Here is a 14,678-nt window from a genome sequence, read left to right on the forward strand (position 1 = left end):
CAACTCCCAACATGGAAATGATAAGCTATAGAATCATTCCAAGAACCTCAATGGATGGGTTACAAACTCACATTACCAATCTCAACAACTGGACGTGTCATCGGCGTTAGAAGAACGACCGCATCAGAGCAAGTCATGGGGATAGAAGATCCCGTTGAAGGATGATAGACCAACCGTAATCTTCAGCCCAATGAGCCAAGCTTTTGTAGAAGCAAGAACCCTTGTATTAAAGAAATTAACACCTTCTTATACAAAATTTTGATCAACCAAGAGATAAAGCTAGAATTAGATAATGAGATCCAAGATTGAGAAACAAGATTTGGATCAACCACTCATGAAATGATGCTTGCAACTTCATCCACTACTTCAACCGTGCAAATATTTACTTTTGAATCAACAAATGGTCTTGACTCAAACGAATCAGCTTGTAACACATGAAATGATGGTTGAACCTAGCCTATCCAATTTTGTAGATGAAGTATGAATGCTTGTTGAATCTTCTTGGCTTTTGGTTGTGTAATAGGTTCAATTTGAACAACATGATTCTTATCATCATCCCCCTCTTCAAAAGGATTCATCCTCAAATCAGAAAAATCATCACCTACGTTCAGAAGGACTCAACTCAGCAACATTGAAAGTAGAATGTATATCGTGATTCTTATCATCATCCCCCTCTTCAGGATTCGTCCTCGAATCAGAAAAATCATCACCTACATCAAAAGGACTCAACTTAGCAACATTGAAAGTAGAATGTATTGACGATTCTACGGGAACATCAATTTTATTGTTCCATGCAATAAAATGAGTCATTTTACTAAATATCTTATAGAGCATTTATAGTATCCAGGCTAACATTAAAATGAAAATTCATTAGTAAAATTATTTACGCTAATTCATTGAAATTTTAAAAAGAAATCATCTCTAAATTTAGATAAGATAGTAAGTTATAGTACTTGAATCAGGTGCGGTGAACGTGGATCGAACACGTGACCTTCAGATTTTCAGTCTAGTCAACTTATGCAAATGGAAACAGGTGATTTCAGATTTTCAGTCTAGTCAACTTATGCAAATGGAAACAGGTGAGATTAAACAGGTTTCCTTCAAATCTTTAGTTTGACACTCTCCCAACTGAGCTATCCCTGCTAACATTCAAAATAAAAATTCATTAGTAAAGCTATTTCCACTGATTCATTATATTTTAAAAAGAAATAATAAATATTTTAAAAAGAAATAATAATTCAACTAAACTATAAGGTATAAGGTGCAATGAATGTGGATCGAACACGTGACCTTCAAATCTTCAGTCTGACGCTCTCCCAACTGAGCTATCCCCACAACCATTAGAATTGAAAATTCATCAATAAATATATTTTTGCTGATTCATTGAGATTTTAAAAAGAAATAATGACTAATTTTTTTATTGAATAGTCAGGTTATGCAAATAGAAACAGGTGCGGTGAACGTTGAGATCGAACACATGACCTTCAAATCTTAAATTTGACGCTCTCCAAACTGAGCTATCCCCATTAACATTAAAAATGAAAGTTTTTAAGTAAAGGTATTTCGGCTAATTAATTGAAATTTTAGAAAGAAATGATCACTAATTTTAGATTGAATAGTCAAATTGTGCAACGTGAACCATGTGTGGTGAACGTGGATCGAACACGAGACCTTAAAATCTTCAATCTAACGCTCTCTCAACTGAACTATCCACACTAACACTAAAAATGAAAATTCATCAGTAAAGGTATTTTCGCTACTTCATTGAAATTTTAAATAGAAATAATCACTAATTTTTAATAAGATATTCAAGTTATCCAACTTGTATAAGGTGCGGTGAACTATAACACGTTAGGTATTTCCGAAAATTCATTGAGATTTCAGAAAGGAACAATGACTAATTTTAGATTGAATAGTCGGGTTATGCAACTAGAATCAGGTGCGGTGAACGTGGAGATCAAACACGTGACCTTCAAATCTTCAGTCTGACGCTCTCCTAACAGAGCTATCCCCGCTAATATTAAAAATGAAAATTCATAAGTAAAGGTATCTCCGCTAATTCATTATGTTTAAAAAAGAAATAATCACTAATTTTTGATTGAATAAGCAAGTTATGTTTTTAGATTGTATAGTCAGGTAATAAACTTGTATTAGGTGCGTTGAACGTGGATAAAACACATGCGACCTTCAAATCTTCAGTCTAACAATCTCCCAACTGAGCTACTCTTGCTAACATTAAAAATGAATATTCATCGGTAAAGGTATTGGGTATACTTTTGGAAATTAAACAAAAGGCAATAGTATTAGACCGAGATGCCAGATTTAAATCTCGCTTCTGGAAAATTCAACAAAAGGCATTGGGTACGCAGTTATAGTATGACATTCCACCCATAAACAGATGGTCAAACAGAAATGCTCAAGCAAATATTGGAAGACATGTTGAGGGTATATGTGATGGATTTTGCAGGAAGCTGGGATAAGTACCTACCCCTTATGAAATTCGCTTATAATAATACTTGCCAAGCCACCATACAAATGGCCACATACGAGGTTCTTTATGGACGAAGATTTCGATCCCCTATCTTTTCGGAAGAAGGGGGGAAAATGACAACAATTGGACCAGAGCTGGTGCAAATTACCAACACCGCAGTCCAGAAGATTAAAGCTAGGATACAAACCACACAAAGCCAAGAGAAAAGCTATGCAGACCTAAGGCGCAAGGATATGGAATTGTTGGTAGGGGATCATATATTCCTAAAGGTAGCACCCCATGAGAAGGGTGCTCAGGTAGGGTAAAAAGGGGAAGCTAAGCCCTAGGTTTCTCTGTCCCTTTGAGATATTAGAAAGAATTGGATCTGTGGCCTATAGAATTGGGCAATGCCCAAACTTGTCTGCAGTACATAATATCTTTCATGTATCCATACTATGGAAGTATACCCTAGATCGTTCGCAAGTACTGGCTCATGAAACTGTCTTCTTGAGAGATGACATAACGTATAAAGAAGACCCGATTCAAATAATAGACAAGAAAGTCAAATGATTGAGAAACAAGGAAATCTCTCTCGTTAAGGTCCTATGGAAGAATCATAGAGTAGAAGAAGCCACTCGATAAACAGAAGGCAAATAAGAACCTTGTACCCTGACCTATTTTAGAATAAGCACTTTTGATGACCGAAAGTTTATAAAGGAGAGGAGAATTTGCAACACTCAAGGTCTCCAATAAGAGACAGTGTATAATCCCTGCTAGGTTGTATTTAGAAGCAAAGAACAAGTAAAATTGAAAAAACATTAAGAAAATGGTACTTTTTCTAATTTTTATAAACTTCCCGAATAATTAAATTTTTTATAGAATAAGAATTACAAGGTGCTTAAAAAAGGAAGGCTCCGATCGGAGAAGACTTTTCTGGCAGAAGATTCAGAAAAATCAAGAATGAAATTATAGAAATTCTAGACGTTTCAATGGTAGTGGAAAATCTGTCTATAAATTATGAATTAGGGTAGACTATTAGGGGCAAGAAGCAATCTTATTCGAGTATCCAATCGAGAGATACAAGTTTTTTGTTTTGGGGTATCGTGTTCATGGGTTTACCTCGAATTTGAGAACTATAGTCCACTGTTCATTTCCAAACTTGTTCCTGCACCTTCTAAATAAGTTTACCCATAAGTTTGGTGAAGGAAAGAGGTCCTCAAAGTGCTAGTCCACGTTAGGTTACCCTCTAATGTTTTCCTAAGCTAAAACCTCAACTCCTAAAGCCTAACCCATGACATTATGTATAAACCTAGGTTCATCAATAATCCATGTACCAAGTACCTAGAACTATGTGAATAACATGCTAAATAAGTTGCTAGGATCCATATCCAGAAGTAACCATTATCTGCATTACGATGTGTTCTAAAAGGCCCCTATTCCTCTTTAGGTAGGATATCCTGCAATATGTATCATGAGCTGGATGTTATGATAGCCCTACTTTTCCCATCAGCTAAACGAGATGCCCTGCACAACGATTTACCAGTAGGGTTACATGATTATGACGACACCACTCATGTGTTCATGGGGAGAAAATTGAAGGTTATTTTAGGGGAAGGTTTTCAGGATCAGTATATGATACATGAAATGTTGACCTCCAAGTTGTAAGATCCTGAAAACATAACAAGAAGTAATATCCTAGCTTAAGGTCGCGATTAAGAACCTACTAGTAGGCTAATTACTAAGTTTACTCACTCCATGTTTATCATTTTTTTTTTCAAGTAACTAAGAGTTGGTCGTGGATGAGAGTGGACTTCGGAGTGTGAGCCATGGACTAACTTCTATTTTCATCTAGATTTTTTTGTTCTTCTTTTGAGTCTACTTCTTATTTTGTGTTTGTAACGAATATGTATATGTACCACCCAAAAAATGAAGAAAATTAGCTCCTATAATAATAAGCCACTCATGAAAGACCCAAAGGATAGAAAGGAAAAAAAATTAAAGGATTAAGCAAGAACAAAGGACTTAATCAAGTCACTCACCCTAACAAGTGATTTCAAGGAGTTAAAGCCTTTTGAAAAGAATGGGAAAGGAAAAAGTAAATGAAAAGGGCAAAAAAGTCATTTTATCAATTATCAAGAATCTTTCCGGATTCGTAATTCCTTATCTAGAAGGAATCTGAAGATTCAAAATAAGCAAAAAATGATCAAAAAGCGATGAGGAATTTGTAGAAAAATTATGGATTTTTCGAGAAAATAATAATAAAATATTCGAAAAGTGGCAAAATACCAAAATACCCCTATAAGAATGGACAATTACAGAAATGCCACTATAATTAGAATCAGAGCATCTACCGTGACCATCCGAGAAAAATCCTTCGAACTCAAATTTCAACCATCGGATCTCCTCCAAACTTTGATATGATCTAGAATGAACACGCACGGATCATCACATCCAACGACTAGTATTCAAAGCCAAGGTCGGTAAGGATATGATCGGAGTTGATATATCCGAAAAATTATCCAGAAAGTTCGATCTCTAAATAACTAAGATTCTGGAGCTCTCAATGTCGGTTTAAGCTCCTCCTACAAAGTCTTAAGTAGGAGCAACAATACGTTATAAGAATCGAGAAAGGTCGATCCCCCAATCGAAGGCAATAAGCGTTTAGATTGTGGGTCTCCTACTCTCAGATTTCTTCTAAATTCGAGAGCAATCCTCCACCTTTTCTCTTCAAACTTCTAAATAACGAAGAATCTGGAGCTCTCGATGTCGGTTTAAGCTCCTCCTATAAAGTTTGAAATAGGAGAAACAATACGGAATAAGAATCGAGAAAGGTCGATCCCCCAATCGAAGACAATAAACGTTTAGATTATGGGTCTCCTACTCTCAGATTTCTTCCAAATTCGAGAGCAATCCTCCACCATTTCTCTTCAAACTTATTCCTACCGTTTCTCAACAAGATTACCCACAAGTTCTATGAAGAAATAGAGTGCTGAAAGTGCCTAGAAACCATTCCCCCAATTCAATCTGCCATTGAAGAACTTCAAGAAAAACTTGAAAATGCAGTCCGAGGATACATGATGATTCGTCGAGCAAGAATGATTCCAATCAGTTTCTGCACCTCCAAGGAATGCTTCCATAGAAGACCACGAAGAAAAATAACCTCGAGAGTGTAACGCCCCCAATTTTCTTTAACCTAATTAGTGACGTCATCCATGCATACTTATCTCATTAAGCGGAAGCTCATCATAAATAACCTTAAAAGAGTCTTTCATAAATATTCATGAATCCAATACAAAACCTAAACTCCGAAAATAATCCTTCAATACTGAATTCGAAATAAATCCAAATGAAACAATACTCAATGTAAAACTTAAAATAGTCTAATAAGAGTAAACTCCTTAAAATATCTCATCTCCAACTTCCATGGTGTCCTCAGCTCTGCCGTCAACCGTACATTGGCGCCTTGCCTTTACCTGAAAAATGTAGGTAGCACGTGGCTTGAGTATTTTATGAAATACTTAGTAAGTCACCCCACTGTTGGGGTTAGGAATGCAAACACATGCAACATATGAGCGGGACCTAACTTTTCATAAACTTTTCATAGCCTTGGGCGCTTTTCTATTCCGGGTAGGATTGGATGTGTGGTACTCCTTCACACATAGCCCATGTACGTGTACATGAACCCACCAGGCGGGCTCTTAAACATACCCCCTGGGCCTGACTTGGTCGGGCAAAACGTGTTACACGTAGCCGGACACCACAGAACAGAAAAGGGCCCGCATGATATCATGGCGAACATAAATATCGTATTTCATTCTTTCGTATCATAAAGGGGAAGAATCCCGATGCACGTGACATACATATATGCATGAGGTCCCTTAACATATCTAACATGGCATTACATAAGCAGTGCTAACATCGCATTTACGTTTCTTACATCACATGGCATCTCACATGACTTACATTACATGGCATATTACATAAACATTCCAGTTGCATAAACATCTCATGACATGACTCAATAATTCTACGTGTATCTATGGCATCAATCAACATATTCATGGCATATAATACTAACATCTTATTCATGACATAACATAAACAGTCAACAGTCAACACAAGTTCATACATCACATAACATACACAATCTACAGTCAACACAATCTATACATCACATATTCATATCACATAAAATATGGTGCATGCAGGGGCCAACTAAAAATGATAGATCTACTATAAGGACATTTGGTCTAGTGGTATAATTTTTTTTACAAATTAGGTGGAATGAACAAACAAAAATAATGAGTTTAAAATTACTGAACAAACTATAATTTTGAAATGGAATGGAGACATAAGACCATTGGGAAAAAGAAAAAGACAAAAGAAAAATATTAAATACATTTTCAACTAATGCATTTGGTTGAGAGATATTATGGCCAATATAAGAAAAATATAGCATTAACTAATTTTCATGGACACATATGGATTCTTAGCATACTAAAATGACTATTATTATTGGTATCAAACCAATAACAATTCATATCAGCTAAATCTTCCAATTGATAATTAGGTCAGAGAAAGAACTTGAATTTATTTTTATATCTATCAACATGTATGCTACTTTTATCTAAAACTTGACGACCAGTTTTTCTTATTTGCATTGTAAAATTAAGAATTTCTATGGATATCATTTCTATTTTTAGAATTGAAACAAAAACATGCGGATAAATTTCAAATATTGAGGCTCATAAAAGATAGATCCACTACAAGGCATTTGGTCTAGTGGTATGATTCTCGCTTCGGGTGCGAGAGGTCTCGAGTTTGATTCTCAAAATGCCCCCAACAATTATATCAAATTGAAGCATGCAATATAATAAGATTTGAAATAGGTTTTTTTAAACCTCGAACCAAGAAGTAATTTAGATGGATATTTGGAAAGAAAAAAAAAAGATGCGAGAGAAAACAACAAGAATAAACAAAGGAAATTTGTGTATGTATGATTCTTTATAACTTACTTTTTCGGGACTTGGACTATAAACAGTCATCTACTCTTACTCCTACTCCCTTCTCTAAGAATCAACATAGCATAATCATTCCATGAAGGCCGAGGTAGTCTTATAAAAGAAGATGAGGGTACCACTTTCAAATCATTCCATGAGGACTTAGAAAGTTTTGTAAAAGAAGATGAGGGTACCACTTTCTATTGCAGAATTTCTATGTGAATAGAGAATGAACCATATTCTTTGGAGATAAGATAGAGCCTCGAGCCTAACTTCAAAGGCATTACACAAATTGTTCTATGATATTTTTTCTAGGAACTCTTTGTTATGTTGTCCGCTGAAGGTGTCAGGAAAGGAACACACATTCTCTATTGCACTGATCTCCCAATAGAAATTTTACCCAGGTCATCTGTCATCACAACCTTTTTAAGGAAGATGCGCCCAAATAACCAGTGAACAATAACATTTAAAGAAGTTTCAGAGAGTGAGAAGAGCATTGTGATAGAATTTGTCCTAGGTAAAACTTCTTTAAATGTCTTAGCCAATCATGACCTCATAATGAAGAGTCTCTTGGACAACAATAACATATTGACAACAAATGTCTTAGCCCATTGTGACGGTCATGATAGCTCAAGGCGTGTCGCCTAAATAATCGGTAAACAATAACATTGCCCAAATAACCGCCTTGGACAACAAATCGTTTACAAAAATGGTTGAGACATGCAACATGCAACCGCAGGCAACACGCCTTGGGCAATCATGACTGTAACATCTGCCCCCACACAATTTATTGGATGAGGCTGACTTTAGATCTCTCGATGTGCTTCCAGCTGATCTCATAATGAGGAGTCTCTTCCAACCTACTAGGAGCTGTTGAAAATCACTTCTCGGTTTGTTGAGTCTTCATGTCTTCTCTGTTCGTGTCTTTCCTACTTTTTTCGCTTGAAACTTTTTTCTTATTTGTATGACATCATACCACCTGCTTCTGCTTGATGTTTTCTTGGTCGAAATAATAACGTTTCAAGTTACTAACGTGGACAACAAGGTTAGTCCGTATCCATAAGAGCAATTGGATTCTATATTATGTCTTCATAATCTTATGGATAACTTTAACTAATCCATAGTATTTTCACACCAGTTTTTGGTTCTTGTTGCTTTGAACTCGAAGTTTATTTGAACTTAACTTATATGAACTCTTTATTTTTCTTGAATTATTGTGGTTGACGCTTCCGACTGACCCTTCTCTTCATCCGTCTAGATGATATTTATGTGTGAACATATGTTGCTTCAGTGGTTTGTTTCTGTCTCCCTTCTTCAGTATCTGACCTTGTTTTTGTCTCTTCTGGTGGGGATAAATCCATTATCTAACCTTATTTTGCGTCGTGGTGTTCATGTAGTGGCAACAAGGTTTCTATTGAGGTTGGCTCACTCGAGCTCCCCTTTTCAATTACAACAGTAGCAGCAAACGTAGATTCATCATGGCTATGATTCTTTCTCAACTATAGTATCGACATCATTTTCAACCCTCTTTGTTGATGGATGTTTTTCTAAATGATCATCGGGTTAGACTCCATTACTACTAGACATTTTGCTAGGGGCATGTAAATGACTTTGTGTTTAAGCAAAACGTTCATTCCTGACACGACGTCGAAGTCATCCATTTCAACTATCACTAAACAATTTGCCTAGTCCAAGGCTCCAGCTTGTTTAGAGTTCTCATTGTGACTCTTAAGACAGGCAAAATTTCCAATTTGACGGCGTTCATCTTTCCTGAATCTTGATGCCAAAGGATGTTAAAATATTTTGCATCATCTCCATCATGAGTTGTGGGTGGCTCTAGAGTTGAGAATGGTGTTCCTTACTACTTTGTGCTTTACCCAAACCTCGACATACATAATATATATATATTCATTTAACTATAACACATATGGTCCATGAAAGAATTGCAACTCTTATGCTCATTAATATTATAATGACTACTACCTAAATTATAACCAAAAGCTGATAATTGATGTTCAATTACAATGGAAGTAGTTTAAACTCATAGAATCTTAAAGGAAGTTGGTCTCTTCTAATAAAACACGAAGTTTTCTTTAATATCATTAATACAATTATGCTAGACATGAAACTAAAACTGCGTTCAATTTAACTCCATTTTATTGTCATCTTGAATGACGTGTAGGATATATTCTTGATTTACCTTGATATATTACATATTAGTTAAGTTTTTTGTAAAATCACAATTAGACAACAACAACGATGAACTTGGGTCTGTTTATTATTTTAAAGAAAATTTCTTTCTCCATCTTATTCCTAATAACTATGCAACTAAATTAATATTATGTTAAGAAACAAATTTTTTGGGCTGTAGTTTATTCGATAACACTTGCATATTAGAACAATTCAATATTACATGCCTTACTTACAAGTAAAATACTAGATCATCAACTTTTTATTTTATAGTCCAACAACCGCTCAAGAAAATAGATTTCAAACTTAAGCGAAAAAAATATATTGAGTAGGAGTTAAAAATGTTGCATTTGTTTTTAGAAAGGGCATTTGATTTAGTGGTATGATCCGAGTTCAATTCTTGGAATGGCCCTATCTTCATTTCATCACAAGATGAGCCTTCACTTTTTTCTTCCCTATAGTAATTATTCTTCACTTACTTTTTCTTCTCTCTTCTCTGTAGTAATTATTCTTCACTTACTTTTTCTTCTCTATAGTAATTATTTATCACTTATTTTTTTTTTCTCTATAGTAATTATTCTTCACTTACTTTTTTCTCTATAGTAATTATTCTTCACTTACTTTTTTTCTCTATAGTATTATTCTTTTTTCAGCCTACAGTAATTATTCTCCACTTACTTTTTCTCTATAGTATTATTCTTTTTTCAGCCTTCACTTTTTTCTTCTCTCTATAAAAATTATTCTTAACCCTAATCCTCTTCACTTACTTTTTTTCTCTATAGGAATTATTCTTCACTTACTTTTTTCTCTATAGTAATTATTCTTCACTTACTTTTTTTTTCTCTATAGTAATTATTCTTCACTTACTTTTTTCTTCTCTATAGTAATTATTCTTAACCCTATGTAATTATTATTTTTTCAGCCTTCACTTTTTTTTCTCCCTATAGTAATTATTCTTAACCCTAACCCTATGTAATTATTCTTTTTTTAGATTATTCTTAACCCTATGTAATTATTCTTTTTTCAGCCTTCATTTTTTTCTTTGTAATTATTCTTAACCCTGATGTAATTATTCTTTTTTCAGCCTTCACTTTTTTCTTCTCTCTATAGTAATTATTAACCCTATGTAATTTCAGCCTTCACTCTTTTCTTCTCTCTATAGTAATTATTCTTAACAATTATTGTTTTTTCAGATTATTCTTAACCTATGTAATTATTCTTTTTTCAGCCTTCACTTTTTTTCTTCTCTATAGTAATTATTCTTAACCCTGTAATGTAATTATTCTTTTTTCAGCCTTCACTCTTTTCTTCCCTCTATAGTAATTATTCTTAACCCTATGTAATTTCAGCCTACAATATTTTCTTCTCTCTATAGTAATTATTCTTAACCCTATGTAATTATTGTTTCTTCAGCCTTCACTTTTTTCTTCTCTCTATAGTAATTATTCTTAACCCTATGTAATTATTCTTTTTTCAGCCTTCACTTTTTTCTTCTCTCTGCAGTAATTATTCTTAACCCTATGTAATTATTCTTTTTTCTTCTCTCTATAGTAATTATCGCTTTTTTCTTCTCCTTATAGTAATTATCACAAACCCTATGTAATTATAATTATTCTTTTTTCTTCTCTCTATAGTAATTATCACTTTTGAACTTACTTTTTTTTCTCTATAGTAATTATTCTTCACTTACTTTTTTTCTTCTCTATAGTAATTATTCTTAACCCTATGTAATTATTCTTTTTTCAGCCTTTACTTTTTTCTTCTCTCTATAGTAATTATTCTTAACCCTAACCCTATGTAATTATTCTTTTTTCAGATTATTCTTAACCTTATGTAATTATTTTTTTTTCAGCCTTCACTTTTTTCTTCTCTATAGTAATTATTCTTAACCCTATAATGTAATTATTCTTTTTTCAGCCTTCACTTTTTTCTTCTCTCTATAGTAATTATTCTTAACCCTATGTAATTTCAGCCTTCACTCTTTTCTTCTCTCTCTAATAATTATTCTTAACCCTATGTAATTATTGTTTTTTCAGCCTTCACTTTTTTCTTCTCTCTTTAGTAATTATTTTTAACCCTATGTAATTATTTTTTTCAGCCTTCACTTTTTTCTTCTCTCTATAGTAATTATTCTTAACTCTATGTAATGTAATTATTCTTTTTTCAGCCTTCACTTTTTTCTTCTCTCTATAGTAATTATTCATAACCCTATGTAATTATTCTTTTTTCTTTTCTCTATAGTAATTATTCTTAACCCTATGTAATTATTCTTTTTTCTTCTCTCTATAGTAATTATCGCTTTTTTCTTCTCTTTATAGTAATTATCGCAAACCCTATGTAATTATAATTATTCTTTTTTCTTCTCTCTATAGTAATTATCGCTTTTTTCTTCTCTTTATAGTAATTATTCTTAACCCTATGTAATTATTCTTTTTTCTTCTCTCTATAGTAATTATCACAAACCCTATGTAATTATTCTTAATCCTATGTAATTATTCTTTTTTCTTCTCTCTATAGTAACCCTAGTAATTATTCTTTTTTCTTCTCTCTATAGTAATTATCGCAAACCCTATGTAATTATTCTTAGAGTAATTATCGCAAACCCTATGTAATTATTCTTAACCCTATGTAATTATTCTTTTTTCTTCTCTCTATAGTAACCTTATGTAATTATTCTTTTTTCTTCTCTCTATAGTAATTATCACAAACCCTATGTAATTATTCTTAACCCTATGTAATTATTCTTTTTTCTTCTCTTTATAGTAATTATCGCAAACCCTATGTAATTATTCTGAACCCTATGTAATTATTCTTTTTTCTTCTCTTTATAGTAATTATCGCAAACCCTATGTAATTATTCTTTTTTCTTCTCTCTATAGTAATTATCGCAAACCCTATGTAATTATTCTTTTTTCTTCTCTCTATAGTAATTATCGCATAATGCTTTTTAATATCATTTACTTGTGTACTCCACGATATATGTCTCAAATGGAACTATCAAACTAAAACTTACACTAGAAAATAACTTCCATTCTTTTTTCTTCTCTCTATAGTAATTATCGCAAACCTTATGTAATTATTCTTTTTTCTTCTCTCTATGCTAATTATCGCAAACCCTATGTAATTATTCTTTTTTCTTCTCTCTATAGTAATTATCGCAAACCCTATGTAATTATTCTTTTTTCTTCTCTCTATAGTAATTATCGCAAACCCAATGTAATTATTCTTTAACCCTATGTAATTATTCTTTTTTCTTCTCTCTAAAGTAATTATCGCGAACCCTATGTAAATAATTTAACAGTTCTTCTCTCGTAATTATCGCAAACCCTATGTAAATAATTTAACAGCGGTCGAGATCTAAAAGATATAATAATAATTGCTCATGGATTTCATTAACAAAGAAAATAAATGAAATAATGATGATACATTCCATAAACAACTTAATATATAGTCCATAATAAGGGCATTTGGTCTAGTGGTATGATTCTTGCTTTGGGTGCAAGAGGTCTCGAGTTCGATTCTTGGAATGCCCCTTCAAAAGACATTTATCAATGGGGCCTAACCCAAAGGAATGCGTGGCAATGCACAACGAGTATTCTCAGGGGCCGAAGTGCAAAGCCCCATAGCCTATTCGTGGTCAAGAAGGCAGGCGAACCGCGCACACTTTCGCAAGAATTGTTATTCTTTTGTCTTTTGAAACCCCTTACCTTATCAGTCATCAGGCAGGTTTTTGGTATCATATATCGAGATAATTATTATGAAAAAGCTATTCCACTAGTGTGACTTAGATACCCTTTCTTTGTGGTATCGGTCATGCTATTTGAATAGCCTGAAGTCATCATGCCTCTCCACCAGTTCCGAAGATGCCTTCGGCATCAATGTGCTCCAATGAAAGAGATTAGACCCTTTCCTGAACTAAAATCGGGCACAAAACGCCGAGGAGAAAGTCGAAAGCGAGCTCTTTTCGTGTATACGCAATCTCGAAACCCAATTAGCTCACAGACTGTCTCCTCAACCTTGGCTACTATGAGTTCTTGGTAAGAGAGAATGTCGAATGAGAAAGACATTCGATTACGACAACATTCGCAACTACCAAAGTGCACTAAACCTAATAGAGATCTTCGACCTAACGATAATGGAACTTCAAGCACATTTAATCAATCTGCTTTGTACCTTATTGTTGACCGAATCAAATACACACCAGGCCTAAATTCTCTCTCAGTCACCCGGAAACGAAAGGAAGATCAGATCTGAAGTTTACAAATCGAAGAGAAAATGGATCTGAATTCTACACGCTTTCATTTTCAAAAGCTTTGCTTGCCTACGGTACTTTATTCAGGATGTGCAACAATACGGTCGTCTCTTAGCCGTGTATAGAGAATTCCTTGATCATTTCCTTGGCGGATAACACAAATGAAATCGCTTCTATGACCGCCCATCTTATGAGTCCATTCTTTTCTTGTCACAATCCTAGAACTGTATTCTTTCTAGGAACTTTTCAGTCAAATAGGTCATCTGTTGTCACAATCTTTTTAAGGAAGATGCGCCGAAATAACCGATGAAGAAGTTTCAGAGAGCCATAGATTCGAATCTTGTCACCTTGATGTGGTATTCTCAGGGGCCCAAGTGCAAAGCCCCGTAGTCCATTCGTGGTTAGGAAGGCAGGCATGTTGTCCACTGTCGTCACCTAGGTCATCTGTCATTACAATCCTTTTAAGAAAGATGCGCCCAAAGATACTTATATAAGGATTATTATATCATTATGGCTATGCCATTTTTATAGATAAAAGAGAGTAATGTACCACGAGCACATATAGAGAGAGGAAAGATACTTATATAAAGATTATTATATCAATATGGCTATGCCATTTTTATAGATAAAAGAGAGTAATGTCCCACAAGCACATATAGATTGAGGACTTATTGTAAGTAATGAAAGCAATCTAGTAGTTATACTACTACTTATGGAGAGGGAATTTGATGAATTCCACAAAAGATAAGAGCTTATAGGATGGCGG

At 33.9% G+C, this 14,678-nt stretch overlaps 2 non-coding genes across 2 annotated transcripts; one reads left to right on the forward strand and one right to left on the reverse strand.

Moving 5' to 3' along the window:
• Positions 1-1,262: 1,262 nt before the first annotated feature.
• On the reverse strand, positions 1,263-1,335 carry TRNAF-GAA. Its single transcript has one exon. It is a non-coding gene; the product is annotated as a tRNA-Phe (tRNA).
• An 11,786-nt stretch (positions 1,336-13,121) lies between these two features.
• On the forward strand, positions 13,122-13,193 carry TRNAP-UGG. The gene has a single exon. It is a non-coding gene; the product is annotated as a tRNA-Pro (tRNA).
• The last annotated feature ends 1,485 nt before the right edge of the window (positions 13,194-14,678 follow it).

Source organism: Cucurbita moschata, unplaced genomic scaffold (genome assembly GCF_002738365.1).
Source record: "Cucurbita moschata cultivar Rifu unplaced genomic scaffold, Cmos_1.0 Cmo_Scf00046, whole genome shotgun sequence".
Classification (NCBI taxonomy): domain Eukaryota; kingdom Viridiplantae; phylum Streptophyta; class Magnoliopsida; order Cucurbitales; family Cucurbitaceae; genus Cucurbita; species Cucurbita moschata.